Consider the following 15,400-nt stretch of genomic DNA (forward strand, 5'->3'; position numbering starts at 1 on the left):
GACTCTCTGAGGAACTGTCTATTTTAAATACTTTCTTTTTCATGACCAGTAATTCCTTTAATCATCTCTCTGATGTGACAGTTTATTTCTTTTTCATGATTTATTTTTAATCATCATTACATAACTGATGTCTGCAAATGCTACAAAGAATTCACACTAAAGGCTTCCACTAAGATACCATTGAGAAAGGTATGCTTTCTTACTGTCACTTTGAATGCTCAAGCACAATGATGTGCCTTGCTTGAGACAAACCAGGCAAACTTGAATTTATTATTTCATACTTTAATGATTATCTGGCTCACTGTATTTAAAATAACTTTATCCTGTCACTCCAGCCTGGAGACATGGCTGTTAAACTTGGCCTAATCCTGCCTAAGGAAGAGGAAAAAAAGGGAACGCCAGTCCAGTGAAAAGATAGGCATAGAGCGGGGGGACGCTGAAGAAAAATATAAGAACGGCATTTTCCAAAAGCACCTCTTAAGTTAAGAAAACATAGGAGTTGAGGAGAAACAGCTGTGTGCACTGAAGCCTGGCATCCTGAGGATGAAAACACAGGCCGTTAATAATAAAAATAATAAGCCTGCTGAGTTCCTAATAAAAGGACCCTGATGAGATAATTCAGTCAAGTGAGGGGCCCTCACTGCATCGCAGGCTGCCCTTGTCAACATACCAGCTCCACCACCGAAGAAGAGTAAAAGGGAAGGAGTTGGCATGGACAGTGGGATGCTGCTGGCTTCATTCTCTGGTGCCACACACCATCTTTACCACAGAAGAAGAAAGCTGGCAGGACAACCTGGTGTTACTCCACACGTGGGTATGGACTGTACCATGTTAATGTTGGGTCAGAGCCAGCAGTTGGATTCAGAGTCTGGACTGAATACTTCAGCATTTATGTGTGGGTTTATTTGTGTGTGTGTGTGTGTGTGTGTGTGTGGTTTGTGTGCATGTTTGTGTTCCTAGCTTAATGCAGAATGCCAGGGGAACCCCAAACCACCCAGTCTGTCATCCTGTCGTTTTCCTACCTTAGTCTTTTTTTTGCCATTTCTGTCATCTGTCTCTCTCCCTCCTTCTCTCTTTCTGTCATCTGGCTTCAGTGAACAGACCTCTGACAGAAGCGCTCAGACAGCTCAGTCACACTGGTCTGTGTGGTGTTAAAGGGACTCATTTTATTCCCCCACATCTCACTGCAAAAACTTCACTGACAGCTTTGCCAATAAATAGTTGGAGGCAGGCAATAAATAGTTGCAGATTTCTTATGCTTTTTTTATGAGTGAAGAGTAGAGTATAAAAAGTCTTAGATCATCAGTAATTGTCATTGAATTTAATGTAAAAGGAAATTACTTGACGTTGATGATATTCAGGTACCGTTTGATTTGTCTTTTATGCCCCTGTGTTTTTTAGCCTTTGCATGTCCCTTGAGGAGTGTTTGCTGTGGCATGAGCAGCATGTAGCCAACCTTGGCTCCATATCTGCAATGATTTATGGGAACCCAGGGAGCAGGAATAAATGAGAGAGAAGCGTATTAGAACATAAATCATCATCATCACAATAACTACGCCGTCATAAAACAGCAGCCAAACTTTTGGTGGAGGCAAAAGGGAAATCCGTAAAGACGACAGAAAAATGAGAACTGTGAGAAAAAGGAGAGAGACCGAAGACCATATATGGTCAGTAAATTAATACTGCGATGATTAGTCATGCCGTTGATGGCCTTTTGAAATTACCCTGCATGCCCTGCACACCACCTAACTACTAGAATTGTGAAGGTTTTTTTCCTTTAAATCAAAATTAAGCTACCAATGAGTGCTATGTTACTCTATATTTGGTGAATGTGTAAATAAGCAACTGTTTGCTAACCCAGTTGCCACATCAACTTAAAATATGTCAGTGTTGTGTTTGCCGCCTGTTTCTGCTGCCCCCAAGTGGCCAAAAAAATTGTTGCTTCAGGTTTAAAAGAATAGAAAGCTCGGACCCCAAAATTATATTTCAGCTTGACATTAGAATTATTTTTTCCATCAAATCACCTTCCTCATCAAAGCCGAAATACATTTCCAAGATTTTTTACTATTAATACTATAGTCATTGTGTTGGCTTGTAAAAACATTGCTGCAGATATAGAGTTAGATTGCACTGACAAATGAGTATTGTTTCCCAAAAAGTCTCTCTTTCTCTCCTCACTAGCAAAAGTATAGTATGCAGACGTAATATCAGCTCATTCCCCTCCAAACTACAAACTACAACTACCTACTCAAGTGTACCAAAACACTTACAACAGAGGGTTAACCAGAACATTGTGAGCTCAGAGGTGGTAACATTAGGATTTATTTTCAGCTTGAATATACAAGGCTGAGAGATAACAGATAAACAGCAGCCACAGTGAGTACAAAGGTTAGGCGTTCATTGATGGAATGAGTGGATTTTAAAAAATCCACTCATTCCATTATATGAGTTTAAAAGTATAAAAAAAAAAAAGTATAAAAAAAAAAAAATTAAAATAAACATGCTGTTAACTTGCTGTGAATATTTACTCCCTCTCTGATCTAGAACTGATATGGCAACAGTGGAGCTGAATGGCCAGTTCAGGCTCTGTCCTTGGGCAGTGTGTGGTGGTATTGTTGTTGTGAAGACAGTACAGGGAGTTGGCCAAGGAGGAAGTGAAAACAACATCCATCCACACACAAACCGTACATACTGTATAAACCCACACATACACATTGTTCGTGGGTATCTGTTTCATGATGTAGTGGCCACTACCCAGCTGGTTTGTATCTACTCACAAAGGGGCTGGGAGAAGGTGTTAGTTAGTTAACGCTGTTTACGGTTCCGCAGGGCAAATTCTGTGACTGAGAAAGAAACATGGTTGCTCATGCATGAGGAAACTCTCAGTGGCACTTTACAGGTAATTTAGGTACAATTTTTGGAAGTAAGTGCTTTTCTGTACCGTATTGTAAAGTGCTACCAATGTAATTTCATAATGTCAAGCAGGTTTATCATTTCTAGCGAGCAGGCTGAAATGAAAACTATATTAAAATGAAAACCCTGTAAATGAGGTCTTAAATATGCACTTTATGGCTACATACATGATATCGTGCTAAAAGACCAGTTGATGGTCCATATAGAAGATATGAAGGAGCAGCATTGTTCTTGTATTTCAATGTAGAGCTATTTATCCTTGGATTATTAAGAGATGCTTAGCTGACATACTTGTTTGTATTATCAAACAGTGTTTTCACTTAAGTTATAAGTTTCTCTTAATGTTATGAGAATGGTAAGAGAAAGGGTTTTTAGGACGTTGTGTTTGGCAAACGTAACACTATCTCAGGTCAATTTGGCTTGGGTTGCTGAAATAGTAACTTCCCCAAATAAAGAAAAACGACAGAGCTGCTAATGATAGCATCCAGGACCAGCTTCCACACAGTATGGGAAATACTACACAATGGATGTGCTAGTCATGGCGTAACCTGTTACCCAACAACCCACAACGACTGGACAGTCACTGTTAGGTCAATTTTGCATGATCCATCAAAATCACAGCTGCGTGAAATATAACAATCCCTTCCAAAGTTTGTTTGTCAAACTTGTTAACCTGTAGCCTAAATGTTATTTTCACATGAAGGAGCAGCTATCAGTACACGTTAGTGCAACACATATTCCTCCACAGGCCCAATACATTATGATCATGTGGTGTTGTTTCAGGGTATAAAAACATATCCGCAAACTCTGTGTGTAGTTCGTCTGATAGCCTGACCACAATGTGTGATGTCAGCGTTTGGGGAGCTTTGAATGGAAACCTGCCTTTCCGTCCTCCCCCTCTTTGCTCCTTCATCCCCTTTTCCCCTTCCTCATATACGGTTCATGTGTTGCTGATTACCCCCAAGTCCAGGTCTGGACCCAGAGCTTCCACCTTCTCCGTTCATGTGGTTTGAAGCAGCCGGCTCCCTCACTGGAAATCCCCCAACCGACTCCTACCTTAAAGCACCCTGCACCCGCAAGTGCGTGCACATACGTGATGTTTGTGCTCGTTAACACATGCACACAGGTACTGTATGAAAACATACACACATGTACTCCACACCCCACACACACACACACACACACACACACACACACACACACACATGTGCAAACACACACGTCTTCCCCTGCCTTCCTTCCCTTGGATCCTTTTGATTGACAGCGCCTGCTCCTGCAAGGGATTATGGTGGAAAACGGGGGGTAGAGGGGGTGGGGATCCCGGGGAGGGGTGAAGGGGTTTGAGGCCAGGGCGAGGGAGAGTGAGAAAGAGGTCTGAGGATTAGGCCCACTGAGCTTCATTAACCTGAATGTTTACACAAGCTGATCTTTCGCAATGAGACCCTTTTCCTTCCCACAAGTGTCCCCTTCAAGAATCTGCTGCCCCTTCCTCCATCCCCACAATCTCAGTGAAGCACCGTCCACAGCCAGCAAATCAGGCATACAGCCAAGGCTGATAAGAGCCAGGATTAGGGACAGTGTAGTTGTGAAGTAATGATCAGTTGACTCAAATTTTGAGTTTGTATATGCAAATGTGTTAATTCAGTTGAGGGCTTTATTGTGTTTTTGCACAACTTTAAGGAAATAAAATACTCAATCACTCAAAATTAAAATTTAGACATGAATTTTAGGTGTAGCTATTGTTTCTGATTCTGGCAATGTTTCCATACAGTTTTGCACAGAATGGTGGGGGTTCTGACAATGTTATGGTTGTTGTGCTATGCAGAGAAAAAACAAAGTCTGGAAATGATGGTAATATACTGTATTCAACATTCATTTTTAATGGTAAGTAAAAATAACTGAAGGGCACATGTGACCTGTGGAGATCTGCTACTTAATAATGTTATATTAGTGTAAAATGAAGCTATTATTATTATTATTATAAAGCTGTTATTCACGATTATGCTTGTTGCACAAAACTAAACTGAAGTAATGGAATGTGCTAAGCTTTACAAAAGCAGAGTTTCAACAATCTGCATTAAATTCTTGCATATGTTTCTAAAATGAAGGCTCTAACTAACTAGTACTTTAGGTCATTGTTGTGATTTGCTACTGTAAAAAAAGATGGGAGAAAATGAGGAAATTTCAGATTTTGTTGGATCCCTTCTGTGGTTTCCAAAATGAATGGCTCTTAGGAGTTCAACTAAGAGCAGAACATTTGACACTTTTGACAAAGCAGTTCCTGTTTTTCCATAGCAGAATAACTCACAGCTAATTCTATAATTCATTACAACATAATGTAATACAAAAGTACAAAGGGGGTAAAGAGCCAGTAAATTACTGCCAATCACAAGGCATACTTCAAACAAACCGACTTGTGCTTTTGTTGCTGCTCTCCAAGGACCCATTTAGCCGTCCAGAGTTGTGCCTGAGCTCTAAGGACAACACTGGGGGCTATGTGCTTCTCAGATTAAAGAGGTTGAGCAAGATAGCCAGCTGAAAGCAGCAACAGTAGGAAGATGAACTCCAGAGGTTTCCCCCCTAAAGAGCAGTTAGCAGAAAAGGACTGCCCGTATTGTTTAGCATCTCCGGGAAAGGGTGTTTTCTCTCGGCACTGAGGTGGAAAAGTAAATTAGCGTTCACTCTGTGCCTGGCTTCGGCTCTGACAAACTGAGAATGGTGTGAAGACAGCCACAAGACTGCTCTCTTCAAAGAGTTGTAACTAAAGGGACACGGCTCATGCTAAAGTAAACAGAAAGAAGTCTAGAGCTCTTAGTTAGACAGGCAGGCTGTGGCATGTGTTTCAAAATCACCATCACATTAAATGGGCAGGCAGATCAACTGGAAGTTATTCTGAAAGAGGCACTTCTTTGGCGGCATCTGCCATGTGGGTCTAATTTTTCACCTTGAATGATTGTGAATGCTGTGGAGGGTCAATGTAGGTCCATGCCTGCTTGACAAGACACTGATTCTAGAGACAGAAAAGGACAGGGAGAGAAGGAGAGAAAAAGACAGAAAGACAGACAGCGAGCCGACAAGAGTGCCAAATCACGACTGCCGAGGACCAGCCGTCTACACAATCTCCGACAGGAAAGGGAATGCGGGGGGAAGAGAAGGGGAGAAAGAGCGATTGGAGAAAGGGGTGCAGTGAGGAAAAGAGAGAAATAGTTATTGAGGAGACATCTGGCTTTGATTAAGAGGGGCAATGTGGACAAGCCAGCCTTTGCCGCTTGTTTTGACTGGGCTTTTCAGGGGAAGTTGATGTTGTTTGTTTTTGGATAGCAAGTGGCTTGTTAATTGATGAACACGAGCCATGGACACAATGACAGAGCAGAGATTAGGCATTTTAGTAGTGGTGGTGTTTACCTATTTGTGTATTTATGTGCAGTTTGTGCATGTGCACGTACAAGTACACTATGTATTTGTGGGAATGGGCGATGACTGCGTGGGAGGCTGGAATATATACAAAGCATACATTTTTCCTCGAAATGCCAAACCTTTCTTCAGTGTTGGCTCTGTAATGCTCTTTGATGTAAGGACATGAGCTATATTTGTTAACAATTCTTTTTCCAGTCTCTTAGAAGCTCAAAAAAACCACTGGAATTCAGGGAGTTGATGCTAATGAAAAATAGAAACTAAACTAGGCTGAAACAGATGGCATTACAGAAGCATCAAGTACGAACCAGAAGAGAATAAAACAAACAAGGGAAAAACAAAAAAAAATGCAGAATAGACTCGAACAGACAAGACATGACTAGATGTGGAGTAAAGCACAATAGAATTAAACTTAAAATCCTTGTTTGACGGCTGTAAAACATCTGTATTTCTGGAGAGAAATACCAAAAACTTTGGTTGACTTTGAAAATGATCGTTGTTCCAATCTCAAGACGAGAGCAAAACATTTCAAACGCTCATAGAGCAAAACTGGGATTCAGACCTCCTTTCTGTTACTTCTTCACAGACATATTGAGTGCGAGAGGAACCTCATGGCACAGCGTCCTGCACCGCTGAATATGAATAAACCATCAAGTGCAGAGACACAAGCCAAGCCAAACTCAGCACGCAGGCATCACAGCAGAACAGGGCAGGAGGCCCTGGAGCTCTTACTGGCAAGCGCAGACAAACTCCACCACCCCCCTCCCTCGCCATAAACCCCCCTTCCCAAAGTCAATTGCCCATCAAAAAAAGATAATGGCTTGAAAAAAATCCTGCAGTGATTTTTTTCTGCTCTCTGATTTTCAATTATTGTAAGGGTGAGAAGACATGCATTCAAGATACTGTAGGTCAGGGTGAACGTGAATCCGAGGAAATACTGCTGAGGCCGGTGGGGTTTTGAAGAGTTTGAGAGGTGAAACTGGAGACCTGGAGTCAGGCTGCTTGTTCTCTGAGGGCTCTGAGGTTGTGATGATGATTGGAAGTGATGTCTGTTTGGAAGCTGCTGCTTCTGCTTCAAGGGCAGCTGCATAAATGACAGAGGGGTTTGAACCTTGGTCTCTGGCACAGTTAGGCAAACTTAAACCCAAAAGTGTATGAAGGATTGAATAATGATTAAGAGTGGCGTTTATTAGCAAATACTGTCTTAAGGGCAACCAGGTAAGACCGCTACTTTAACACTGCATCAGACCAAGCTGGACAGGCTGGGATGGAGCAAAACTCACTTAACACTTCTCTTAGATTCTGGCAAAGTATTGAAATGAACACATTTTTCAAAACAATAACATTAATTTAATTTAAAATTAAGGGTTTTTTTAATAGATGACTCAAAACATTAATAGTGGCACATTTTATAGTTTATGGTCATGCCAAAAATATGGTAACAGTAAGAAAGCTGTCACATTTTATTGTGTTGATGTGTAAATTTGTATTGTAATTAATTATTTAAGAGCTGATTACCAACACTGTGTTAATTCAGAGGCTATTACACAGCCTACCTTGTCTTTATATATTTTTACTGAATCTAACAACAAATTTAACTGTAACACAATACTTGTGTGTACAAAAATTGAGTCTAAGTAATGTAATAGAGGGTGTATTAAAAGATGACATATTTCAGTTTTTTAATTTTTTTATTTATAGTCTTTCTATAATACTTTCTAGTATTAAATGAATCACATGTTGTTTTAAAGCAGTACCTTAGATACTGGCATTGTCTATTTCTAATGTACACTCTCTCATGGTAACCTTACTCTAACACCAGGGTTGAAATGTTAACACCTCATGCAGTGGACAACCTTGTTATCTGTGCTGTGTTTAATTGGCTTCGAGGTCTTGAACCTCTGGCCACCACACCTTGGCAGCAGCAGTGCAGTGTGTCAGTGAAACATTATCCACAGGACAGGAAACCAGCTGGGGAGTAGAAAACAGGAGCGACTCGAGGATGTTCTCTCTCCTTACCAAACAGAAACTCAAGAGGATCTGTTTCAAGGGTGAAGAGGAAGGTGTTAAAGAAAGTATCAGTATCCTGGAACTTCTCCCATATCTTCAGGGCCTTCTGTTGTGTTTGTGGCTGCGTGTGAACCTGTGTGCGTGTGTGATTGTGTGTGTTTAAGAGAGAGATTTCCTGTTCTAAAATATTTGACACCGCCCGTCATAGACTGCACAAAACAGAGCTAGTTTTTATTTTTACAGTATGACCACTAAAGATGATCTTTTGCCAAGTGAACGCACTGGTGGGGGGTGGAATAAAGGGGAATTAAATCCTCTTTTTTTATTGTTATGTCTGATGACGGGGAGGTCAAAAAATTTAAATTTCCTATAGTTGTTATTAACAAGAGAAAGAGGTGGCAATAGGTTCAACACTCAGTACAGTTATTGCTTAATTTTCCACTCAGATGTATTACTTCACCCCATCTACAGGTTACACAAAGCCTTTTAACATAGATTTTGGTCTTGAATTTTAATCCTACTGTTTGCAAATCCAACAATTACCCACTGTGAATTTAAGGACAACTTGACATTCAATATGCTAATAGAGGTGAATTAGACCTGTCAAGAATAATAACACTGATAATTATAACAATGTGAGTCAAAAGGTAACGATGTCATCATAACATACTGAAAGAAGTCTTTTTACTGCAACTTGAGTCGACAAAGCCATGTAAAATTTTCATTACAACTGTGTCCTTCTTCACTGTAATCTCAGGCCGACCTTTTCTTTTACAGGTTTCTGGAGGAGCACTAACACAGGCGACCGCAGGTGAGACCTGTGGCTGTCTGTTATTATCTCATCAACCCATCAATCACACGGAAGCACCGCCCTGAGGGGAGCATTTGCCAATAGGCACACAGGTGAACCCTTAAATCAGCTTTAATTGGGCTGCTGAGTAACAAGCCTGGTTGAAAGGTGTGGGAAAGTGAGACTGGTGTCGGGGAACTTTATGGGGCTCTGACAGACTCCCCGTCAAATGCGGAGGTAGACTTAGTGATAATAGTCTCTTTATCATCATCCGTTAACTTGCCTAAAAAAGAAACAATAGCTTTATCATGAGAGGACATTGTCAGTGTCTAACTCCCATCCCAAACGCTTATGCTATTTTCTCTTTTCCTAAAGAATTGCCACAGACTTTATGAATAGAATTATACAGTATCAGTATATTTTTGATTCTTGCCTTGTAAGGGCGTAAAGGCAGTAGATTTTTCTCCAGAGCAAATACAGAAAGACAAAAGCATATGATCTTTATTTTATTGATATATCATAAAAACAATTTTGAGATCTTGCTCTCACTGCATGTCTGTCAGCATGTTGACAGCATGAAGATTGATTTTCATTTGATTGTATTGTAGCTTACTTGTCAAACAAGGTAATTTTGATTTGGGTATACATTTTGCACATTTCTTTCTCATACACCAGCAGTTTCTTTCAAACAATATTTTGGCACTCTGGGCCTATAGGCTATTAACCAATAGTTCTCACAGACAAGCACCCACCCAGCAGAAGGAGCCCAATATCCTTAGCTCTGGCCGTGGATACTTCTCTCAACTCAACACTACAAATTTATTGACAGCTTTTAAAAAATATTTACTGCCCCACTTCCTCTCCCAGCAGGCACCTAGCCTGTAATCTCCCGACCCGTTTATTAGATCATTTGTCAAAGCCTCAAGCTTTTCTTCTCTCTCTTTTCTTTTTGTCATCATACCCTCCTTTCACTTTCTGGAAGGAGGGGTGTGTATGTGCTGTATGTGAATGTGTGTATGAGAGAGAGAGAGAATAAAGGGTGAGACAGAGAGTGCAATGGGCCTTGGAGATTAACTCCTTCCATGCCTTCCTTTTCCTTTTTAAAACAGAATTTACAGCTGATTAGCCACCACTGTAAAGATAGGCCCCAGTTCTCAGAAGGAACGCTGCTAAACATGTATGCAAGGCCAGACGTAAAGACCCTTATTAAAAACATGTGTTCTTCCAAATACCCCTCAGGGAGAAATCTAGGAGCGGACTGAATAAAAACGCTGCAGACTGAAGGCTCCTTTTCAGCACATCATTGAAGAAATGAGCATTGTCCTAAACTAGACACACGGATGTGCCAAAAATGACACCTCCTATATTTTTTAGAGAATAAGAACATTAGTGCTCAGAAAAAATGCAAATGTGACAGAGCAAAAAAGTAGCACTGGACACCAAGTTCAACATTTTGGGAGCTACGCTTATTTGCTTTCTTGTCGAGAGTTCTCATATCTGTCCTTTCACTACGAAGCTGGAGCCAGCGGCTGGTTAGCTTAGCTTTGCAAAAAGACTGGAAACAGGGGGAATCAGCTAGCCTGCCTCAGTCCGAAAGTATCAAACAAGCACCTCAAATGCTCACTAATGAACGCATTTTATCTTGTTTGTTTAATCTGTACAAAAACCAAAGAGTAGAAATGACATTTGCGGTTTTACAGAGGGTAATGTGCTGGACTATTTCGTGGCCAGGAGCAATAACTTTCTCAAGTCTGGTCTTCACCATGAAGTTGCCAGGCAACCAGCAAGATTTCAAGAAGTTATTGCTCCCGGCACATAAAACCCAGTAAAACCATGTGTCATTTTTACACTATGGTTTTTGTACGAATTAACGGGTAATTTTGTGAGCTTTAGAGGTGCTGTTAGATGGATTTTGTTACCTTCAGACAGAGCCAGGCTAGCTGTTTCCAGTCTTTACTCTAAACTAACCAGCTGCTGGTCGTAGGTGGCTATTTAAACGAACAGACCTGGGAGAGGGATCAATCTTGTCAGGTAACTCTCTGCAAGAAAGCGACTAAGGCTATTTCCAAAACTGCCAAACTTTTCTTTTAAAGACTATGAACTCTCTGAATTTAAACGATGAAGTCTGGTTAATAAACTCAAAATAATAATTCCACTCCAAATGAATTTTTGGTTAACATTCAAAGTTAGCACTGAGCTCATCGTGGCACAGCGGTACACAGAATCACCCACTGTTTCCCCTCATGTCTGTGTAATGTGAGTGTGTGTGGGCAGGAGACAGTGAAAGAGGGCATGAGACGGTGAAAGTGAGTATTAAAAAATAGCAAAAAAGTGAGAGTGAGTTTTATTATTGCTGAAGACGTGTATGGTGACGCGGCGGCTGGCGTGGACACCCAGAACCTTAGCTACCGTCACTGCCAGGCCTCAGCTGCTACGTGTGCGTATTCTTCACCACGTGCCCACAGAGTATACAAGGCAGCCACAGGTATGTCCCCTTCACCCCCGGCCACACCAATCACAGCCAGGAGGCTGTCAGAACCTTTCGGGTATCCCGTCAAGCTAATGAAATGTGACTGAATCTGTGCTGCCTGCGCACAAGCAATTGTTCCATTCATATAGCCTCTGCTGATGTGTGGAGACTTTCCTTCCCCAGTCACAGCCATCAAGGAGGGACCCAGGATCATGTGTGTGTGTCATATGGTTGTCTGCTTATACAGACTGTGAATGTATACATATGTTTGAGAGATATGTGTGCGTGTATGTATCCATTTATCTGTTAGTGGGTTTGCATGTGCGGGTGTTAAGAACTGGTTTGCCACAGTGGAAAAGATAATCATGAACTGGCTGATGGTAAAAATGCGTCCAGGTGGACTGTGTGTGTGGGTCTGTGTCTTGGCTTGGATCATAAAAGGTCCCAGTGCTTCACGAAGTTTGTGGTAAATAAAATGTTGAGCTGTACACTTCAGCACAGCCGATGGATTAAAACTGTCACACTGCAGGCTGGTGCAACAAGGAAAAATAGTCCGCAATCATCTGCTGGAGGAATCATGGCAACGTTGGGCATGTTTTTCTTCAACAGTCATATCCTGGAAGCTGAGAGATACAGACAAAACCTGATTTTTTTTGCTGCTGACTCATCTATAGTGTTTCCAAATCCAATTGGATTAACCTAAAATAACCAATCCTAATCCTTTAAATTTGGAATTGTATCCTGATCATGTTATAAATAATGACAATAAAAATAAAACTCCACTTCTAATTCCCTGTTTCTGACTTCATGCCAGACTACATGGGGTATTTTACAGCTATCAAAAATCTGTATCAGTATGTGGCAAAAGCTCTAGTGGGTTAAGCACACTCATACTGCTCAGACCAAGTGGATAGAAAAATTACTTATGGGCAATGTTTCCAACTGACATAATTTTAGCTATGTGCGTTTCAACACAAACAGAAAAAGGAATGAGAAAATAATTGTGGTTGACTGGCGTGTGTGGTAACCCGTTGCAGTTTTCATGTTGGATGTGGTGTGCTTTTTCCAGGGTTTTGGATTTCTCATTATATGTTAGGTACATGAACTTGCATATGGCTTGATACATGGTGGAGCTGACTGAGTACAGCGGAGATTAGAGTTGAAAAGATTAGTCTATTAATCGATCCATAGATAATTATAATTATATGATTAATTGACAGCAATTTTGACAAATCACGCAAAAATGCTTGTTCCAGCTTCTCAAATGTGAGGATTTGCTGCTTTTTCCTGTTTTATATAATTAGAAATTCAACATCTCTGGGTTTTGGACTGCCAGTCGGAAAAAAAAAACGTCACCTGGGGCTCTGGGAAAGTGTGATGGACATTTTTCACTCTTTTCTGACATTTTAAACGATTTGATAAAAGAAATAATCAACAGTATAATTGACAATGAAAATATTTATTAGCTGCAACCCTGGTCGAGATTATAGTTTTTATATACACAAAATTTTCTCCCCAGTGCTTTTAAATTAGTCAGTTTAGAAGGAAAGATCGCCCTCTGGGGAAAAAAAATTAATTAAATTCCCTCACAGTATGGCATTACCCTAGAGTTAACAACGCTGATCAAATTAGTACCCTATAGATTTAAAGTAAAATCTGACAGAAAGCAAAAATATTCACCTCCTCACCACCCCCTTGATAAATCTGAGTAAATATCCCTCTACTATGTTCCATAGTTCCAGTTTGGAGGGCTTTAGCTCGGTTGGCTGGAGGGCTAAGGGTCCAGCTCTATCAACTAGCGCCAATGTAAACACAGCAATTCCTCCCCAATTAGAAACGCTAAATGCATTGGACTCGGTGCACTACCACGGCTGGTCCATGCAATTAATGCAGCCTTGGTCTCCACTGCTTCGGATGGCTGGGATGGTTAAGATGTATACAGTTTCAGTTCAAGGGCAGTCAGTGGAAGTCTGATTGGGCAGGTTGGACTCATCAAGGAAGTATAAACATGAGGTTGGATGGGTGCTTGGTGGTTGGGGTTTTCGTTGGGTCAGCCGTGCTGGGTAGCACCACAGCCGGCCAGGAAGATATGTGTGGTAGGGAGGTCAATTGGAGGTTTGGGGAAGAGGAAGCTGCATTTTAGCTTTGCAATCTCCTCAGATTCAACTGTAAACGTGGAGAAGATGGTGATAAAAACAGTAGAGATCTATAGGTACTCGCACCGACACATTCTGGCATTGGATGGCAGTCACTTCAGATGGGAAATGACACCAGTTACTTTGCTATTTGCCTACTGAAATTTCAAGGTGTTTTAAACCACATATGATGAAAATTCAACAATCTACAAACTTGTTTTATACATTTTCTGTGTTTGTACAGATCAGGAGCATACTCATTTAAAAATTAACATGTGGTCTGCAACAGGAAATCACTTCTAAATTTTTTTGTGACTTTCACACAGCTGTCATTGTCCTTTTGTTTTCATTTCAGGGTACCTCTGCGATAATTTAGCTGTGACAACACACGTCTCTCTGTTACATGGAAGCTGTGATATCTGGACTATATGATTAGAGTAACAAGTAGTAAACAATTAACTTTGGATCATCTTTGGCATGCCATAATGCGGTGGGATGATTTTATTCTCTTGCATTTTTACCTGATATACTTTAAACTTGGTCTTTATAGCTGATTTATAACTTGAAAATGTGTAGCCCGGAAGCAAAATAAAACAATATGTCACTTTCCACTAAAGAGATCTCTGTTTAGGTGCATCAGGTACAAGCCAGCATGAATACACAAAACTATAATAAATAATGGAAAACAACTTTATATGGCTCTGCGGTTTTCAATACAGCAAACCATGCAAGACAGGGAGAGAAGACCATTGTTCAAGTTTCCTTTTATCCGGTGGCCATTGTGCATTGTGTGTTCCTGAGGTGTTGGTTTGCACTATCAGCCTGGGGCGCTCCACTCTCTCAAAGATAGTTTGCTAACAGAGCTTTCACTCCATTGCCGCTAATGAAAATCCATACTAAACATTTAGCTCTGTGTGAGAAAGGGGGGAAATTCAATAAGACACATAACACAATTTATAAATTACAGGAAGAACCAATCGAACCAACAGGCAAAATGGAGAAATGTTTTTATGTTTATATTTGTTAATTTTGGTGTTTTTTAGGAACCACAGTAGCAGCTGCCTGTGTGTGGTGGGCGTAAAGAGGCTGAAATCTATTTTCTCAGTCAAACTTAAGTCCAATGCTGTGTTTTTATTCAGTCTTCTTTTCCACACAGAGTATCAGTCATGCCGCCAGAAATGTCTCCACTGAGGTATTCCCCAAACTAATGGTCGCTCTTGGACAGCACTATCGATAGTAAACTAATCTGCAGCCTGCAAGGCACAGGAAACAGATCTCATTAGCACTCATTGAACTATCTTCCAAGGAAACTTTCATCTTTAGACCACTCTGACAACAAGCCTGAAAGCCAGACTAATGTCACTTACTAGTTCTGTGTTTAATGGCTGACTGAAAAATGTCTTATAAATGGATGGGCAGTAAAAGAGTGAAGTCATCTGTGCAAAATTGTTTTTTTATGTTTACAATGCATGGCTACAATAATGGTAAAAAAAACAAACAAAAACAATATTGATAAATTAGGGTAATTATTATTAAAAGTTCTTCTTGGTAATTAGTTGCTTTGTAAGAAGGCTATTATGACCATCTTTCCACATCCTTCTTTTAAAATGAAAATGTTTTGTATTTTTATGATACATTTCCACTTGCTACCCATTCCTCTGGCAGCTC

Source organism: Siniperca chuatsi, linkage group LG2 (assembly GCF_020085105.1).
Source record: "Siniperca chuatsi isolate FFG_IHB_CAS linkage group LG2, ASM2008510v1, whole genome shotgun sequence".
Classification (NCBI taxonomy): Eukaryota; Metazoa; Chordata; class Actinopteri; order Centrarchiformes; family Sinipercidae; genus Siniperca; species Siniperca chuatsi.